The sequence below is a fragment of the Humulus lupulus genome, chromosome 2 (assembly GCF_963169125.1).
Source record: "Humulus lupulus chromosome 2, drHumLupu1.1, whole genome shotgun sequence".
Classification (NCBI taxonomy): Eukaryota; Viridiplantae; Streptophyta; class Magnoliopsida; order Rosales; family Cannabaceae; genus Humulus; species Humulus lupulus.
In genome coordinates, this window is record NC_084794.1 from 243,387,939 (window position 1) to 243,397,365 (window position 9,427).

Below are 9,427 nucleotides of genomic sequence, written 5' to 3' on the forward strand. Positions count from 1 at the left end.
CTTTTCTCGCCAAGAACCCTCAAGAACTTAACCCAGAGCTTAGAAACTTTGAAGATCATCTGTCGCTTGTTCTAAAGATCCTCTGTTCACACGCCCAAAGTTGCTTCATTTCAGAACCTCCAATCTTCATCTAGGTAAATTTCTTCAACTTTCCTACTCTTTGACATGCCATGCATACTATTACATGCCTGTTTTTAGTTCTGAAATTTTTCGTGTTCTTGGGTAAAAATGCATGAGGATTGTGTGTATATTGATTGATGCTTGATAGGGTAGCGTATTTTTTCTTTGTAGGAGTTAGGAGCCAGTTTGATAGTCAAGATCGTAAGTTTAGGGCGTAAAATCGAAGTAAAAATTTGATTTTTAGGCTAGTTGAAAAACTGGGTTTTTCCCGCCCCTTCGGAGTCGAAAAAGATTTTTTTCCAAAAAACTTTTTATTTCCGCTTTTCAATCTATTTTTCAAACTGCTCGCATAGAACTTAGTTTTTTTGTTAGAATGCTGCTGGTCGTAGACGCGAGCAACGTTATTCCAACTTTCAACATAAGCTCTCAGGCTGTGCGTCTTATCTCCTCCTTTCTCTGTTCGCAGCTTACATGCAAGAGCCGTGGGGGGGGGGGGGGGGGGGAGGGGGGGAGAAAGATCTATCGATGACGACTTATTGGCTCAAATGCTTGAGGATGAGGAGCAACCATTGTCATTAATACATGACATCCCATTTTCTCGTGTCACTTCAAACACTACACCTGTCCTTACTCAAAATATGGCTCGTACTAAAACCAAAGCCCAGAAAAAGAAAGCCCTCTATCCTTCACATCAGCCTACTCCTCGGGCTGAAATTCCCTCGACCAGTGGTCGAGCTTCCTGACCCCAATATCCAAACACACGCTCAGCCCCGACATGCCATTCAACCAGATGTTGAGTGGTATATAGTACTTGAGAGCCAAGTGACGATCAGGATGATCGCCAACTACATCAGGAAGTATGGTTTCACGGGGGTGACCTTAGTCCGACCCAACCAAGATCAATGGGCGAACCTTCCCGGAGGCGCCTTCAGCGCCTGGTCGAGGTTCCACATTGAGGCAGGGGCTACCTTGCCTCTTCATTCATTTTTCCAAGGGGTGGCCAACTATTTTGGAGTTGCCCCTTTTCAAATAACTCCAAATGGATATAGAATGCTTGCATCACTCTATATCCTGTCCAGCCACAAAAAATGGCATGTGCCAACTCCTCATGAGGTTAACTACTTGTTTGACCTCAAGTCTAACGCCAACCAAGAAGGCACGGGGTTTTTTCATTTCTGTCATCAGGAAACTGGGCGCACCTTCCTGACTGACACCACCCATATATCGAATGTGAGGAGGTACTACCAGGAGTACTTCCTCACAACCGACATGATCGCGGAGAATTTGGCCTTTGCTCAAGGAAGTAAAACCTTTGTATCATTGGATGTTACTCTTTATTTAGTGTTCTCCTCCACATTCTCTTAAACTTTTAATGCCTTACAGGCCCATGGCTGTGACCAGACCCAACTCCAGACATGGAGTTGAGATCAGCCTTCTTGGCCAGCATGACTGACGTAGAAAAAAGCGTCAAGCATCTGGTCACAGAGGCTAACCTTAGGTTGGTTGGCCTTTTGGCCCCTCATCAGGACATGAGGGAGTCAACAGCAGGGAGTACCACGGGCGGAGAAGAACCCGAGCAGCAAGTACCAGTGTCACCTCCATGAAGGAGACAAACTGGGGTCACGATCAGGGAACCTGTTGGCACTCCTCCAGCAGAGATGCCCTCTGCCCCCTTGGGGAAAGGGAAAAAGAAGGCCACCGAGCCTGTCGAACACTTGGACGAGTCTTTAGACAAGAATGGTACAGTTATTTCTCTTTTAGATAGCTTGCCAATTCCCTGTCACCTATTCGACGGGGACGACAATTTTAAATATGCTCCAAATTTAGGTCCAGACTTAATTTTTTCCGTTTATTTTCATGACATGACATATTTAATTGTTTATACTGTCTCACTGCCCGAATGTTTGCTTCTTTTCCAAACATGGACTCCGAGAACGTGTTTGACATTTTCAGCGCCCCTGAGGCTCCCTCGAGCAGAAAGAAAACAAGCAAGAGGCATATTGGGGAAAGTAGTAAAGCGCCTCAGGCTAAGAAGCCTCACAATGTAGGCCTCCCAGAGGACGGGCCCTCAGCCAACACAACTCCACCTTCGCCTCATGAGCAGCAGACTCCCCCTGCTCCAGCCGAATCGACTCCATCTCCAGCGGCCCCAACTGACCAGACTCAGTAGGCCGGTCCTGCTTCGACTGGGGGCGACATAACTGGTCGCGCCTTCAAATCGATCAAGGACAGAGTCACAAAAATTGTAAAGCACGACCACTGCTGAGAGGCAATGGTTGCGATAGAGGCGATGGACGTCGACCTGATCTTAAACCGCGCCTTGAACGAGTTTACCAGTGTAAGTCATCTTTTTATGTGGAGATAGCCCTTCTATATTCTACAGTTAGTCTAACCTTTGCTCTGACTACAAGCAATGCTGACCCTTACTACCGGCCGTCTCTGCTCGGGTGCTGTTATCGAGCAGGCCAAATCTTTGGAGCAACGGCACTCTGATGAACTTAAAGCTGCCAAAGCGAAATATGCCGAACAGCTTGCAGCGGTGCTCAAGGAGAAGAATAAACTGGCTGAGGAATTGATGGAGAAGCAAAAATCTCAGGATAAAGCCACCGAGCAGAGGGAACAGGTCAAGGAGTCTACCCGCGTCAATTATCATGCGGCTAAACAGCTCGAGGAGGACTTGGCTGCGAGTAGACAGGAGAATACATCCTTGGAGGGCCGGATTGAGGAACAAGAATGCCACTCTCTGATGCTTCTACAATTTCTGGAAGCACAGCCAGGGTGCCAACTTCAATTACCTTCCTGAGAATGCAAGAAACACCGAGCTTGCTCGCTGTGTTGCTCGACTGGTAGAGGAAGAAAGATCGAGGATTCCTACTTCCCCTGAGATCTCGCTGGCCACTAGGATGGACGGGGCAGACAATGAGGCTGCAGACGTCGTCAATCAGAGCCCTTCTCAAGATCCTCCAGCTCCTCAAGATCCTTCAGCTCCTTAGTCTTTTTCTGTTTTTATTTTTATCTTTTTAACTGCACGACCTACGGGTCGTGATGTAAAGACAATATATTTTTTATTGCTGCATGGGCAGCCTTTACTTTTATTTGAACAATTACATCCGAGCAGCGACTGCTTGCGGTGTAAAAGGATTCATTTTGATATTATAATATATTTGCATCTTATTATAACATCTATTTGCATGACCAAACATAGCATAGCAATTTGGTTTGATTTAACAAAATAACAAAATTTTGAAATATACTCTAAGTACCCTAGCATGCTTTCACTTATTTTGGTCATGTGTTTACATACCTTTTAACGATATGCTTTGCTTACTTGTACCTTATATGCCCCCCTAGTGATCGAGGAGCTTTAGGTCCTTGGTCACTTGCCTTGACCAGAACCTGTTCGAACATTACTGCTCGTAGCAATATGATTAGAATTATAATACAGCAAAATAACACGTGTAATGAGCAAATACTTGTAATAAGTACAATAATTGGCAAGAAATGACTGGCTGTGCACAATCCCTTTTATTTCTTGTAATAAATGGACTAAACATGTCTGTACGAGTGATCAATAAGATCATACACTTATAAGCGATCAGTCACATAAAATGACCAACCTTTTTCAGAACTTGTAAAAAGTGAAATTTATACAAGCCAATTCTTTAAGAAGAATTGTTTATTGGTAATACTTGCGCAGGTGTTCTCCATTCCAATAGCGAGGAACGAGATCTCCGTTTAAGCGTGCAAGTTTATAAGTGCCTGGGTGAAGGACCTCATCAATCTGGTATGGCCCTTCCCAATTAGGTCCGAGTACTCCAGCAGCTTGGTTGCGGGTGTTTAGGAAAACTCTTCGGAGTACAAGATCTGCCACATTGAATTTTCTTTCTCGCACTTTAGAGTTGAAATACCAGGCAACCTTCTGCTGGTACATAGCTAATTGGAGTTGGGCTTGTTCATGCTTTTCATCGATTGAGTCCAGGGATTCCATCAATAGCTGGCTATTAGAGTCTTGGTTGTATGTTAATCTGCGATGCGAGGGTGGATCCAACTCGACAGGCAACATAGCTTCATACCTGTATGCCAAGGAAAACGGGGTATGACATGTTGCTGTTCGGTGGGAAGTTCTGTACGACCAGAGAACTTCAGGCAATTGTTCCGGCCACGCTCCCTTAGCTTCTTCAAGTCTTTTCTTCAGGGTATCCTTTAAGGTTTTGTTAACTGCTTCGACCTACCCATTCGCTTGGGGATGAGCGACTGAAGAAAATCTTTTGATAATACCATGCCATTTGCAGAAGTCCATGAATAGATCACTGTCGAATTGGGTGCCGTTATCTGAGATGATTTTTTTTGGCAATCCATATCGACAAACGATGTTCTTGACTACGAAGTCAAGCACTTTCTTGGTTGTTATGGTTGCGAGCGGTTCAGCTTCGACCCACTTGGTGAAGTAATCGACGGCAACCACTGCATACTTTACACCAACTTTTCCTATAGGCAAAGATCAGAGTAGATCTATTCCCCAAAATGCATAGGGCCATGGACTCTGCATTTGCTTTAACTCGCTGGGGGCTGCTTGTGGGATTTTGGAAAATCTCTGACACTTGTCACACTTTCGCATGAACTCCATTGAGTCTTCATTCATGGTTGGCCAGAAATATCCTTGCCTTAGGATCTTTTTTGACAAACTTTTCCCCCCAGCGTGGTCCCCGCAGAAACCTTCGTGCACCTCTTTCATCAACTCTTTGACTTTCTCCTTTGTAATATATCTGAGGAGTGGCAGTGAGTATCCCCTTCGGTACATGATTCCATCGACCAGGATATACCTAGCAGCTTGCCGTTGAAGGGTCCTGGCTTTGTTTCTGTTCGCTGGTAGCACGCCGCTTGACAGATACTCTACATATGGTGCCATCCACGTATCCTCCATCTGGATTACCAGAGTGGTTTCTACCACTTGGATGCTTGGTACCGATAGTCTCTCGACTGGCACTATGTTCAGAGTATCAACATCCTTCGCACTTGCCAATTTTGCCTAAGCGTCCGCGTTGGAATTCTAATCGCGAGGTACTTGCTGGAGACTGTATCTGCCAAACTGGGCTAACAGATCCTTTGTTTTGTTCAGATAGGCAACCATTTTCAAACCTCAAGCCTGGTACTCTCCCAGGACCTGATTCACCACCAACTGAGAATCACTATAGATGTCAAGCACTTTTATGTTCATATCCTTGGCTAACCGCAATCCAGCGAGTATTGCTTCATATTCGGCCTCATTGTTAGAAGCAATGAAGTCAAATATGATTGCACAGTGAAATCAATGCCCTTCCGGCATTATCAATATCACTCCTGCTCTTGCATGGGATTCGTTGGATGAACCGTCTATGAATAATTTCCACGTGGGAGCTTGGATTTGACATTCAGGTTCACTGGGCTCTTCAGTATGTTCGCCAATCGTAAGTTCAGTGAACTCCGCGATGAAGTCGGCCAAGGCTTGTCCTTTTATCGCTGTTAACGGAAAGTAAGATATGTCGAACTGCCCGAGTTCGACTGCCCATTTTAGCAATCGACCCGCAGCCTCTGACTTTTGCAGGACTTGTCGAAGAGGCTGGTCGGTCAAGACCGTAATTGTATGAGCTTGGAAGTAAGGTCGCAACTTCCTAGAGGCCAAAACTAAGCAATAGGCTAGTTTCTCGATGGGTGGGTACCGCTGTTCTGATCCGATCAGCCTTTTGCTCACGTAGTAGACAACCTTCTGCACGCCTTCTTCTTCTCTTTCTAAAACAGCACTAGTAGCGTATTCCATGATTGCCAGGTAGATGAACAAAGTTTCTTTATCGACTGAATTTGATAGGATGGGTGGTTGCACCATATGTGTTTTTAGTGCTTGAAAGGCCTGTTCGCACTCATCTGTCCATTCAAATTTCTTATTGCCTCTTAGTAGATTGAAAAACGGAACACACTTATCTTTCGATTTCGAAATGAATCTATTGAGAGCAGCAATCCTCCCGGTCAGGCTTTGAACATCTTTAATCTTTACTGGCGATTTCATCTTGATCAGGGCTTTTATTTTCTTGAGATTGGTTTCAATTCCTTTTGAGTTAACTATAAATCCCAAGAACTTCCCTGATCCTACTCCGAATGAGCATTTAAGGGGATTTAACTTCATCTGATATTTATTCAGGACGTTGAAGCATTCCTGCAAATCCCTTATATGTCCTTCTGCTTTCTTTGACTTGACTAGCATGTCGTCGACATAGACCTCCATGTTTGTGCCGATCAACTCCTTGAACATGTGGTTGACGAGTCTTTGGTAAGTCGCACCGGCATTTTTCAAACCAAAAGGCATCACCTTGTAACAGTAGAGCCCTGTATCAGTCAAAAAGCTAGTGTGATCCTCATCAGGGGGATGCATATTGATTTGATTATACCCGGAGTATGCATCCATGAATGAGAGGGTCTCATGCCCTGTAGTGCATCGACCAGCTGGTCGATCCTTGGGAGTGGGAAACAATCTTTGGCGAAGGATTTATTTAGGTCTGTAAAATCCACGCACGTACGCCACTTGCCATCCGGCTTGGGCACTAGTACGGGATTAGAGACCCACGATGGATAAAATGCCACCATAATGAACCCATTCTCCTTCAGCTTCTCGACTTCCTCTTTCAAGGCCTTTGATCTATCTTTGTCGAGTAGCCTTCTTTTTTGTTGCACTGGTGGAAAGTTTTGTCGATGTTCAGGACATGGCTGATGACTGCAGGATCTATCCCGACCATGTCTTTGTGCGACCAGGCAAAGACCTCCTGGTTCCTCCTTAATAACTCCACCAGTGCTTGTTTTGTTGTTGTCTCTAAGTTTTTACCGACTTTCACAACTCTGGTCGGATTTTCCTCATCGAGTTGGACCTCTTCAAGGTCCTCGATGGGCCCCACTTCTTCTTCAAAATCCCTAAAGCGAGGATCCAAGTTCCTATCCTCACTTTGGGCAACGCCCTATTTGGTGAGATTATCACCCGAGTGGGCCTGAACATCAGTCTCTATTTGCAACTCCTTTTTGGTGGCATCTCTCGATACACCCTTCTTTGCCTTGGTGATTGAGGCGTTGTAGTACTCCCTTGCTTCCCTTTGGTTTCCCAATACGCATCCTACCCCTGCGTCTGTTGGGAATTTCATAGCGAGGTTCCATATAGAGGTGACGGCTTGTAGGTCGACCAAAATTGGTCTCCCTATCACATCGTTGTACGCCGAAGGACAATCAACTACTATAAAAGTAGTGAGTAATGTCCTATTAGCAGGTGCAGTGCCTGCTGTGACTGGGAGTCTAATCGACCCTGTTGGGGCAAGCCCTTCTCCGGAAAAACCATAAATGGTTTGGTTGCATGGCTCCAGATCTTTCACGGACAACTTCATCCTTTCCAGCGAGGACTTGTGTAGGATGTTGACCGAACTTCCTGGATTGACCAACACCCTTTTCACCATCATGTTTGCAATCTGTACGTCCACGACCAGCGGATCAGAGTGTGGGAATCGCACGTGCTGGGCATCGTCGTCAAAGAAGGTAATCAATTCCTCCTCTGTTTGAGCCTTTTTTGGTGCTCGATCCTAAACATTCAACATCTCGATGTCCTGGTCATGGAGCAGTATTCAAGCATATCGTTCCCTCGCTTTCCCACTATCTCCTGCAAGATGTGGGCCTCCGCAGATGGTGAGTAGGGTACCCGCCACATGAGCTGGCTGTAAAGGTGGCGAGCGTTGGTGTGCAGGCGCCGACTCGTTGCCACCTTCAGACTCTCGATGAGAACCTCCTGCGGTTCGTACAAGTCTTCTTAAATGTCCCTGCCTTATCAGGAACTCAATTCCATCCTTCAGCTGGTTACACTCATTAGTGTCATGCTCGTAATCGTTGTGAAAATGATAGAACTTTGTTGCATCTCTCTTCGAGACATCTTTTCTTATAGGTGCAGGTCGTTTATAGGGCACGCTTGAGTTGGTCGCTTGGCAGACCTCAGCTCGACTTTCAACAAGGGCAGTGTAGTTGGTGAATCTCGGTTCATACCGATTACCTTTGGGGCGCTTGCTCTCGAAGGTCGAGGGTTCGTTGTTTGCTCGTTTCCCACCGTTTCTACCATTGCCATTCCCGTTGCCTTTGCCATTGCCATTGGGTTTTTCGGACCCATTGGCGACTTTGGTGGGTTCTTCCTTGGGCCCCTTCTCTTTTGTTGGCGATTTCCCTTCGTTGGAAATCACGTCCTCGAGCTTGATGTACTGATCAGCTCGATCTAAGAATTTTTGGGAGCTTCTTACCCCATTCTTTCTGAGGCTGCTCCAGAGGGGTGAATGGCATCTAACCCCAGTAGTTAGGGCCATCCTCTTACCTTCATCGCCCACAGTCTTGGCTGCAGCTGCAGCTCGCATGAAGCATTGAACATATTCCTTAAAGGGCTCCCCCTCTTTCTGGCGTATCTCGACCAGTTGGTTCGCCTCAGTGGGGTCCACACAACCCACATAGAACTGTCCGTAAAACTCCTTTACAAACATTTCCTATGATACTATATTGGCAGGAGGGAACTTAAAGAACCACTCCTGGGCAGTTTCAGACAGTGTTGCCGGGAAGATGCGGCAGTGGGCATCTTCTGACACGTTTTGTATATCCATTTGTATCTCAAACTTATTAACGTGAGATACCGAGTCTCCATACCCGTCAAAATTTAGCAGTGTTGGCATCTTGAACTTACTAGGGGTTTCAGCCACAACAATCCTCTGTACAAAGGGGGTGCCTCTCCTCCGATCATACTCATTGTGGGATGTTCACCCCCCAACCAGCTGCTGCACAGCCTGTTTCAGGGCATCGATTTGAGCCTGAACAGCTTCTAGGATTGCTGGTGCATCTGGTGCTGGGGGAATGTACTCATAGTGCCTTTCTCGGCGGTCGTTAAGTACGTTCCCCAAATCATCGTCTTTTCACCGCTGCTCGCTGGCTCCGAGCCGACTAAAGACGTTATTCTGCCTGGGCTGCCCCCCAGTGTTATGACCCACTGGTCGGTCTTCTCTAGGTGGGGGGCTCCTGCCTCCACCTCTCTCTTCGTTCCTCCGACCAGCATTTCCTCTGCCAGAGTCGGCTTCATTGTAGCCGTGGCCATCTCTGAATCGTGGCTGGCTATGGTGCAACTGACTATTTCCTCTGTTGCCTCCTTGGGTTGGAATTTCCCGAGCATTAGGGGGAGGCCTGCGCTGGTTGGTGGGTCCCCGTCCATTGTTATGCCGTGGGGGGCCCCTAACCGTAGAGCCTGTCTCTGAGTTCCTCCTGTTGGCAGAAG